This window comes from Diabrotica virgifera, chromosome 8 (assembly GCF_917563875.1).
Source record: "Diabrotica virgifera virgifera chromosome 8, PGI_DIABVI_V3a".
In the NCBI taxonomy this organism is placed as follows: Eukaryota; Metazoa; Arthropoda; class Insecta; order Coleoptera; family Chrysomelidae; genus Diabrotica; species Diabrotica virgifera.
The window spans coordinates 152,773,243-152,782,963 of NC_065450.1; positions in this window are offsets into that span (position 1 = coordinate 152,773,243).

Sequence of the window (9,721 nt, forward strand, 5' to 3'; positions counted from 1 at the left end):
TGTTATGTGAGTTGTTAGATAAAAAAAATGAAACTAGTCGAGCTGGGAAATTTAGCGGTCAAATTAAATTTAAAGGTTAATTTAAAATTAACCTTTAAATTTACATTATTTTGATTGTCTCACCCCTTTACACATATCAGAGGAGTATGTGAACTAAAACTGTCACTGTGACAGTGGTAGTTTCCAAACTCGTCTCATACGTCTGAAGGTGGGACACAATCAATATATTGTAAATGTATAAGTTAATTTCGCTAAATTTCCCAGCTCGACTAGTTTCATTTCTTTTTATCTCACTACTTAATACGTTTTCCATCTTTTGTGCTATTTTGCCGGTTATTAACGCGCTCACCACTGTATGTCCAGCCCACAAAGACAAAAGAGATTCTTCAAACACATATCTGGAGACACAATCAGCCAAACTGATATGCGATATTTAATGAAAGGTCGTACGAAGCGGGTGTTTTTGAATATAGCATGATAACACGACGATACTTTAGTGATAAGCAGACATAAAATTTCAATAGTTTATAAAGCGCTATAAGAAGTAGTCACTTCTGTCGCAAGTGCCACGTGCCGTTATTTATTGTATGTCGTTTTTGAAATCTATGTCCATATATGGATAATAAGAATAAACTAGAGGGAGTCAGTAAAAATTAGAGGGTGCCCGAAAAAATTTTAGGGTGCCCGAAAAATCGGAAGGAGTCAGATAAAAGAGGAAGGGCCAGAAAAAAATAGAGAGAGTCAGAAAAAATTGGACGCAGATACGATATAATAGAAGTAAATAAAAAAATGAGTGCAGTGACTGTTACAGGGCAATTAATTGTTTGTGTCCTCCGAGGCATAGCGACTATACTAAACTTACAATCCAGATGCAGTAGAAATAAACAAACCAAGATACGTTAAATGCTACTTAGTCCTGTCGTCAGGGAGGGTATAACGGCCTCCTTAATTCAGATGGACTTACCCAAGTTTTATTTATGTATTTTGATCCATAGAACACGAATTTTTTGGATAACAGTTGATACGGATGTCGATAAGATTGTTATAAACAAAGAACTTAAGGAATTTTTTTGTATTTTTGGGTGATTCTAAGCAAAAAATGTTCCTACAAGTTTTTTCGTAGGATGCCAAGTTTTCGAGATAAACGCGGTTGAACTTTCAAACAATCGAAAAATTGCAATTTTTGAATCTGAATAACTTTTGATTAAAAAATAAAATAGCAATTCTGCTTACTGCATTGGAAAGTTCAAGTCAAATTCTATCGGTTTTGATTATTTGCATTGCTAAGAATTAATTTTTTTATTGTTAAACAAAGCTATAAACACATAGTGTTTCCCGTGCCCAATGCATTCGTTTTAAGAGGATGGGTACGTATTTTCGGCTGCAATGCAATGCTATTCAAATGGGGATTCATTTTTTTCGAATCCTGAGAAAACTAATATGTATTTTTGAAAAATTTAAACGCAGAATGAAAGATTACGTTATTAGCGAGGGCCGAAAGTCCCTGAGAACTTCTATAATGTTTATTTTAATAAGTTACAGGGGTGAAAAACTAAGAGAAAGTTTAGTCTGATTTTTAATTTCAAATATCTGATTCAAAATAAACTTTTTATTTATTCTTAGGGACTTTCGGCCCTCGGTAATAATTTAGTCTTCTATTCTGCGTTTAAATTTTTCAAAAATATTTATTGGTTTTTTCAGGATTCGAAAAAAATTAACACAATTTCCGTGGTAATATTTTCCAAATCTATCTTTGTCTTACAACGCACTCAGTCGAATAGAATATTGTCAGCATATTGTCAGTCAGACAGTGACAATCAGTGACAATTTTAAATATTTGACATGGCATCGGGAATATTTTGAGTTGTTGATTAAATACTATTGATATATAATGTATTTGATAAATAATTGATTTAAGACGTGAACTTAATAAAAAGTTATTTATTGTGTATTATTTGTGGAAGATCCAAGCAGAGAATACATCAGGATAATATATTCTGTGATTCAAGTATTTTGTTGTTAAAGATGTTCAAAATTGTAAGCGTTCCATAGTAACAATATATTATTAAAAAATCACTAACACTTTTCCTCTTTTCTCGATTGAGTATTAGTTTTTGTTGTACATATAAATTATTACAATCACTGAATACATAGTTAGTGAAAAAATTATCACATTTATTAACTGAATTAATAATTTCCAATTTATACAAATAACAGTTATCCAAGAACATTCAAAAGCCATCTCTTTAAGTTAATCAAGACATTTTCAAGTAGAATGAAAATTCTAGTAATGTTTACATATCCATACCAGTGTGAATTTTACTACACGTAATTTGCCGTGTAAAGACAGAAAAAGTAGGGATAACCGTAAAATATTTGCGAATTATATACCCATGGCCTTAATGTACGTAATTGGCTCTACGTAGAAATTGTCTGCATGCGCGCCTACTCGTTCGATTTTAAATGAGAAATGTATTGAAAACATCATTCAAGCACTATGTGTTTATCGCTTTGTTTAACAATAAACAAATTAATTTTTGGCAATGCAAATAATCAAAACCGATAGAATTTGACTTTAACTTTCCAATGCAGTAAGCAGAATTGCTATTTTAGCATTTAATCAAAAGTTATTCGGGTTCAAAAATTGCAATTTTTCGATTTTTTGAAAGTTCAACCGCATTACTATGAATCCTGCGAAAAAGCTTGTAGGAGTATTTTTTCTTAGAATCACAAAATAAATACAGAAAAATGTTTTCTTTTGCAAAAAATCGCTGTTACGTAATTCCTCAACTTCTTTGTTTATAATAATTTTATCGACATCCGGATCAACTGTTACCCAAAAAATTCGTATTCTACGAATCAAAATACATAAAAAAGAATGTGTGTGTACTTTGTGAGCACGTAAGAAATTATACTTCTATTATATGATTTCAACGAAATAAATATACTTTCAACAGGTTATTTGTATTTAACGATTAAACTAATTTTTACATATACTACTTTTCAAAAATTTTTATTAAAACAATACTAAAATAAAAAAAAGTTAGATAACACACGGAATCGAACCGGCGACTTCTCCATCTCCGGTCGAACGCGCTACCACTGAGCTAAACTCCCTTTGCTTTGACAGCTTACAATATTTCGCATAACATACTGACAAATAATTTAATAGACCAAGAAGTGAGGTATAAAGATACTTTAAAATTTAAAGTAAATATACTTAAAGACTAAGTTTTCACTCTAATGGCATATAAAACAACATAATGCTATTCTACATCCCACCAGAATGAAAACAATGGGAACCTTCTCTGGTTACACCTCCGAGGCTTCTACAATTTGCAAGCCATACGGATGCTGAGACTAATGAAGATGAGGGAATTCTACAATTTTTAATTCACGTCCCATCTGCTCAGCGCGGTAAAGTTCCAACGAGAATGGTTCCCTTCATACTCCAATCAGAGTAAATGTAAATCAAAAATGAATAACCATTTTCAATTTCGTTGCAAAACGAAAATCAGCCGAACCATATTCTGGTCCAATCAGAGAGTGCAGCAAGCACCTCTACCGGTTTCGAAACTTATTAGTCTCTCATCAGGAGGCACATATGCTGCTCTCCCTGATCCAACCAAAACAAACCCCAGCGTGCAGTCCCGGATTGCAACGTACGAAATGGCATAGATGCCCTAGCGGCAACTGCTAGCAAAAAGACTAAGTTTTCACTCTAATGGCATATAAAACAACATAATGCTATTCTACATCCCACCAGAATGAAAATAAAGGGAACCTTCTCTGGTTACACCTCCGAGGCTTCTACAATTTGCAAGCCATACGGATGCTAGACCTGATCCTAATGAGAGACTAATAAGTTTCGAAACCGGTAGAGGTGCTTGCTGCACTCTCTGATTGGACTAGAATATGGTTCGGCTGTATTTTCGTTTTGCAACGAAATTGAAAATGGTTATTCATTTTTGATTTACATTTACTCTGATTGGAGTATGAAGGGAACAATTCTCGTTGGAACTTTACCGCGCTGAGCAGATGGGACGTGAATTGTAAATTGTAGAATTCCCTCATCTTCCTTAGTCTCAGCATCCGTATGGCTTGCAAATTGTAGAAGCCTCGGAGGTGTAACCAGAGAAGGTTCCCATTGTTTTCATTCTGGTGGGATGTAGAATAGCATTATGTTGTTTCATATACCATTAGAGTGAAAATTTAGTCTTTTTGCTAGCAGTGGCCGCTAGGGCATCTATGCAATTTCGTTCGTTGCAATCCGGGACTGCACGCTGGGGTTTGTTTTGGTTGGATCAGGGAGAGCAGCATATGTGCCTCCTGATGAGAGACTAATAAGTTTCGAAACCGGTAGAGGTGCTTGCTGCACTCTCTGATTGGACTAAAATATGGTTCGGCTGTATTTTCGTTTTGCAACGAAATTGAAAATGGTTATTCATTTTTTTTTAAATTTTTAAATATATTTACTATTATTATAAAATATTTTATTCCCGAGGAAGACAAATCCAAAGACACAAAAATTATAATAAATAATACATTTACTAAAAACACTATTCTTTTAATGACTTATTCGCGCTGATACATACATAATTTGAAAGGCTAGCAACGAACTACATACTGTCTGTCTGCGCATGCGCCAGGCAAGTATAAAATTTCACCCTCGATCGTAAAGAAGTATAGTTTCAAAAAAACTTGGGTAAGTCCATCTGAATTAAGGACGCCGTTGTACCCCCCCCCTGGCGACAGGACTAACTAGGAGCAATTCCCAAATCATAATTTACCATGTATGTACATTCATTGTAAATCCCAAATCATGATTTCCAAAGTTTATACATTGTAAATTATGATTCGGGAGTGCCCCTAGTAGCATTTAACGTGTCTTGGTTTGTTTATTTCTACTGCATCTTGATTTTAAATTTAGTATAGTTTATTAATAATTGTTCGACACAATTGACAGTTATGATTGTTTTATGTACTAAAAATTTCTTGACCTATTCTGTGACCTAAACTCCCTTTGCTTTGACAGCTTACAAGATTTCGCATACATACTGACAAATAATTTAATAGACCAAGAAGTGGGTTATAAAAATACTTTAAAATTTAAAGTAAATATACTTACTATTATTATAAAATATTTTATTCCCGAGGAAGACAAGTCCAAAGAAACAAAAATGATAATAAATAATACATTTACTAAAAACACTAATATATTCTTTTAATGACTTATTGGCGCTGATACATACATAATGTGAAAGATTAACAACGAACTACATACTGTCTGTCTACCCAGTACCGGCGCTAGGGTATCAGGCACCCGCCTACAAAACTAGCATAGGCTCCCTTCAGTTTCTTTTAAATTAATATTTTGTATCACACCAGCAGAAAAAAAGCCCATTTTGGCGCCCCCCAAACAAGGGCGCCCACCTGCAGTGCATCCCTTGTAGGCCCGTTATCACCGGCCCTGTGTCTGCGCATACGCCAGGCAAGTATAAAATTTCACCCTCGATCGTAAAGAAGTATAACTTCAATAAAACTTGGGTAAGTCCATCTGAATTAAGGACGCCGTTGTACCCCCTGGCGACAGGACTGACTAGGAGCACTTCCCAAATCATAATTTACCATGTACATTCATTGTAAATCCCAAATCATGATTTCCAAAGTTTATACATTGCAAATTATGATTCGGGAGTGCCCCTAGTAGCATTTAACGTGTCTTGGTTTGTTTATTTCCACTGGATCTTGATTTTAAATTTAGTATAGTTTATTAATAATTGTTCGACACAATTGACAGTTATGATTGTTTTATGTACTAAAAATTTCTTGACCTATTCTGTGACCTAAACTTCCTTTACTTTGACAGCTTACAAGATTTCGCATACATACTGACAAATAATTTAATAGACCAAGAAGTGAGGTATAAAAATACTTTAAAATTTAAAGTAAATATACTTACTATTATTATAAAATATTTTATTCCCGAGGAAGACAAATCCAAAGACACAAAAATAATAATAAATAATACATTTACTAAAAACACTAATATATTCTTTTAATGGCTTATTGGCGCATTGATATTGATACATACATAATTTGAAAGATTGGCAACGAACTACATACTACCTGTCTGCGCATGCGCCAGGCAAGTATAAAATTTCACCCTCGATCGTAAAGAAGTATAACTTCAAAAAAACTTGGGCAAGTCCATCTGAATTAAGGACGCCGTTGTACCCCCCCTGGCGACAGGACTAACTAGGGGCACTTCCCAAATCATAATTTACCCTGTACCGGGTGTCCCAATAAGAATGGCTCTCGGCCATATCTCAGGAACCGTTTATAGTAGAGCTTTGAAATAAAAAATTTTATAACAAAAGTTGCCTCAGGAAAAGCCTGGAAATTATTTTCATAATTGTGGGTCCACCGCTAGAAGGCGTAATTGAATATCAAAAATAAAAAAATCTAAATTTTACAAAATTTTCCTAATGAAGGGGCACTGGAAATCCGATTATTGTATTCTTCATCAAATTCTGCGCATATTTGATTTAACAAGTTTAACTCTACCTTTTCAAATAAGAGGTGGGGGTGAGTGAGAACCTTGTTATGAAAAAATAGCTGTAAGTCCGGTTCTGCTAAATCAAATTTTGAAAACTGGTTCTTGTTGAAGACAGATCTTTTTCTTCAATGTAAGCGTGATAATTTTGAACCATCCTAATAAGTAATAAGCCAGCTGGGAGGCGTTATTTAATTTTTTTCAGAAATCTAGTTTTCTTTGGAAAATATTAAATACAAGTATGCATTTTTAATCATACTTTATAAAATTAGATTAAATTAGCAATAGAATAGCGAAAACCGCATGTCGATACCTTTTTTCTATCTCGATATCTCGAGAAACGTGTAAATTTTATACATAACTGTTACTATCACCGGTAAACTAAGTTAATGAAAAGTAGTGTGCTGTGGAAAAAAACAAAATAACATTTTCCAGATGTCAACGTATAAAAATATAATTAATTAAAACAACAATATAAAGAGAAACAATACTATTAAAATTAAATATAACACAGAACAAAAAGAACTACTTAGTGACGACCTAAATATTCAAATTGTTGCCCATCATATACTAAATAATTGTTGCACATCAATACTAAACGCCATTCAAAGCATATCGAGAGCAGAAATTGAGACTGCTGTTCTATCTACTCTTGAAAGAGTAAATTTTGCAACGAAAATGATGGGCAAAAATTTGAACGTTTATGTCATCACTAAATAGTTGTTTTTATTTCTTTGTAATAGGGCTTTTCAACGCTTCTCATTTGTTTCGAGCCTCTGTCATATGCCGTATAATCCGTGTATAATATTAATATACGAGATATGAACGAGGCTCGAAACAAATGAGAAGCGTTGAAAAGACCTAATATACGTAGACAGCTGTAAATTGTTTCTTTGTTGTTTTCATAGCACACTACTTTTAATGAATTTCGTTTACCGGTGACAGTAACAGTTGTGTTTTTAAATTTACACGTTTTGTAAGATATCTCGAGATATAAAAAAGGTATTAACATGCGGTTTTCGCTATTCTGTTGCTAATTTTGTCTAATTTTGTAATATGGTATTAAAAATGCATGTTTGTATTTAATATTTTCCAAGGAACACTAGATTTCTGAAAAAAAATAAATAACGCTTTCTAGCTGGCATATTACTCAGTAAGTTGGTTCGAAATCATAACTTTTACATTGACGAAAAAGATCTGTCTTCAACAAGACCAAGTTTGCAAAATTTGATTAAGCAGAACCGGATTCACAACCAGTTTTTCATAACAAGGTTCCCACTCACCCCCACCTCTTATTTCCAAAGGTAGACCTAAACTTGTCAAATCAAATATGCGTAGAATTTTATGAAGAATACGACGATCGGATTTCCAGTGCCCCTTCATTGGGAAAATTTTGTAAAATTTAGATTTTTTAATTTTTGATATTCAATTACGCCCTCTAGCGGTGGTCCCATAATTATGAAAATAATTTCCAGGCTTTTCCTGAGGCAACTTTTGTTATAAAATTTTTTATTTCAAAGCTCTACTATAAACGGTTCCTGAGATATGGCCGAGAGCCATTCTTATTGGGACACCCGGTACATACATTGTAAATCCCAAATCTGATTTCCAAAGTTTATACATTGTAAATTATGATTCGGGAGTGCCCCTAGTTGCATTTAACGTGTCTTGGTTTGTTTATTTCTACTGAATCTTGATTTTAAATTTAGTATAGTTTATTAATAATTGTTCGACACAATTGACAGTTATGAGTTATTCTCATTATACTGTTACATTTTATGCATATTATTTTGATTTGTGTTTTTTGAATTAATTATTTATTGAATAATAATAATTTTGTTATATTATTCTTCTTCTTGTTTGGGTGCCGTGTCCGTATTCAGACGTTGGCCGTCATCGTGTTTACAAGTTCCTGAAACCTTTCTCTATCGGCTGCTGCGCGAAATAATTCTGCTACCGTGGAACCACGGCATTTTATAGTTATATTTTTACACGGTAGTTATATTATCACACAAGTCTAACCAATTTATTCTTCTTCTTCACGTGCTATATCAGAATTATCTGACGTTGGCGATCACCACTGCGAAGGCTTCTCGATCTTCTGCAATATGGAACAATTGTCCTGCATTTGATATCTGAGCCCATTCACGAATGTTTTTTAACCAAGAAACTTGTTTTCTTCCTACACCTCTACGGCCTTCTATTTTGCCTTTAAGGATCAGTTGTAATATTTTATATCGACTTCCCCTCACTATATGTCCCAAATAAGACATTTTTCGATGTTTAACAGTCTTTAGCAGTTCTCTATCTTTGTTGACCTTCCTTAGTACTTCTTCATTAGTTTTTCTTGCATCTTGCTAGTCCAGGGTATCTTCAGCATCCGTCTATGAATCCACATTTCCAATGCTTCAATTCTGTTCATGATCGATACTTTTAGCGTCCACACTTCTGCACTATACAAAAGTACGAACCAAACATAGCACTTGATCATTCTTTGTCGGACATCTTGGATTTTAAAGCACCCTAATATATGTCTGTGTAGATTGGCATTGAATCCGACCCGGGCCGACCGTCACATGTAACACCGTTGCCGTATCCTCTATTTTTTCATACTATCACGTTACAATTTTTTGTGATATTATATTTGTGTGTGAAATGTATCATTTTTTTGTATTTTAGGTATGTTCTAATATGTTATGTATATATAGGTTTTTACTTGATTATTTTAAATCATTGTGACGTTTAACTTGCTAGAAACCTTGTAATATTGTGTACCTAATGTGTTAAAAGTAAGTAGTTTTGAAACACCAATTAAGTAAAGTTTATTATGTTGTTGTTTTCACCAATTTTGAAAAAATGTGAAAACATTGAATTGTCCACGTCCGTCTGTCCGTCCGTTTGTCTTGTCTGTCTGTTTGCAAACTCAACTCCTTCGTCATTATACCAGGTAGAATGACAAATGAGGTGTCAAATGAAAGCTTATCCAAGGATGGTACTAAAGGTGAGAAATTTAACCTAGGCTGTCTGTCCGTCTGTCTGTCCGACCGCGTATATGATTCCTTCGTCACTGTACCAGGTAGAATGACAAATGAGGTGTCAAATGAAAGCTTATAATCCAAGGATGGTACTAAAGATAAGACATAGGCTGTCTGTCCGCCTGTCCGT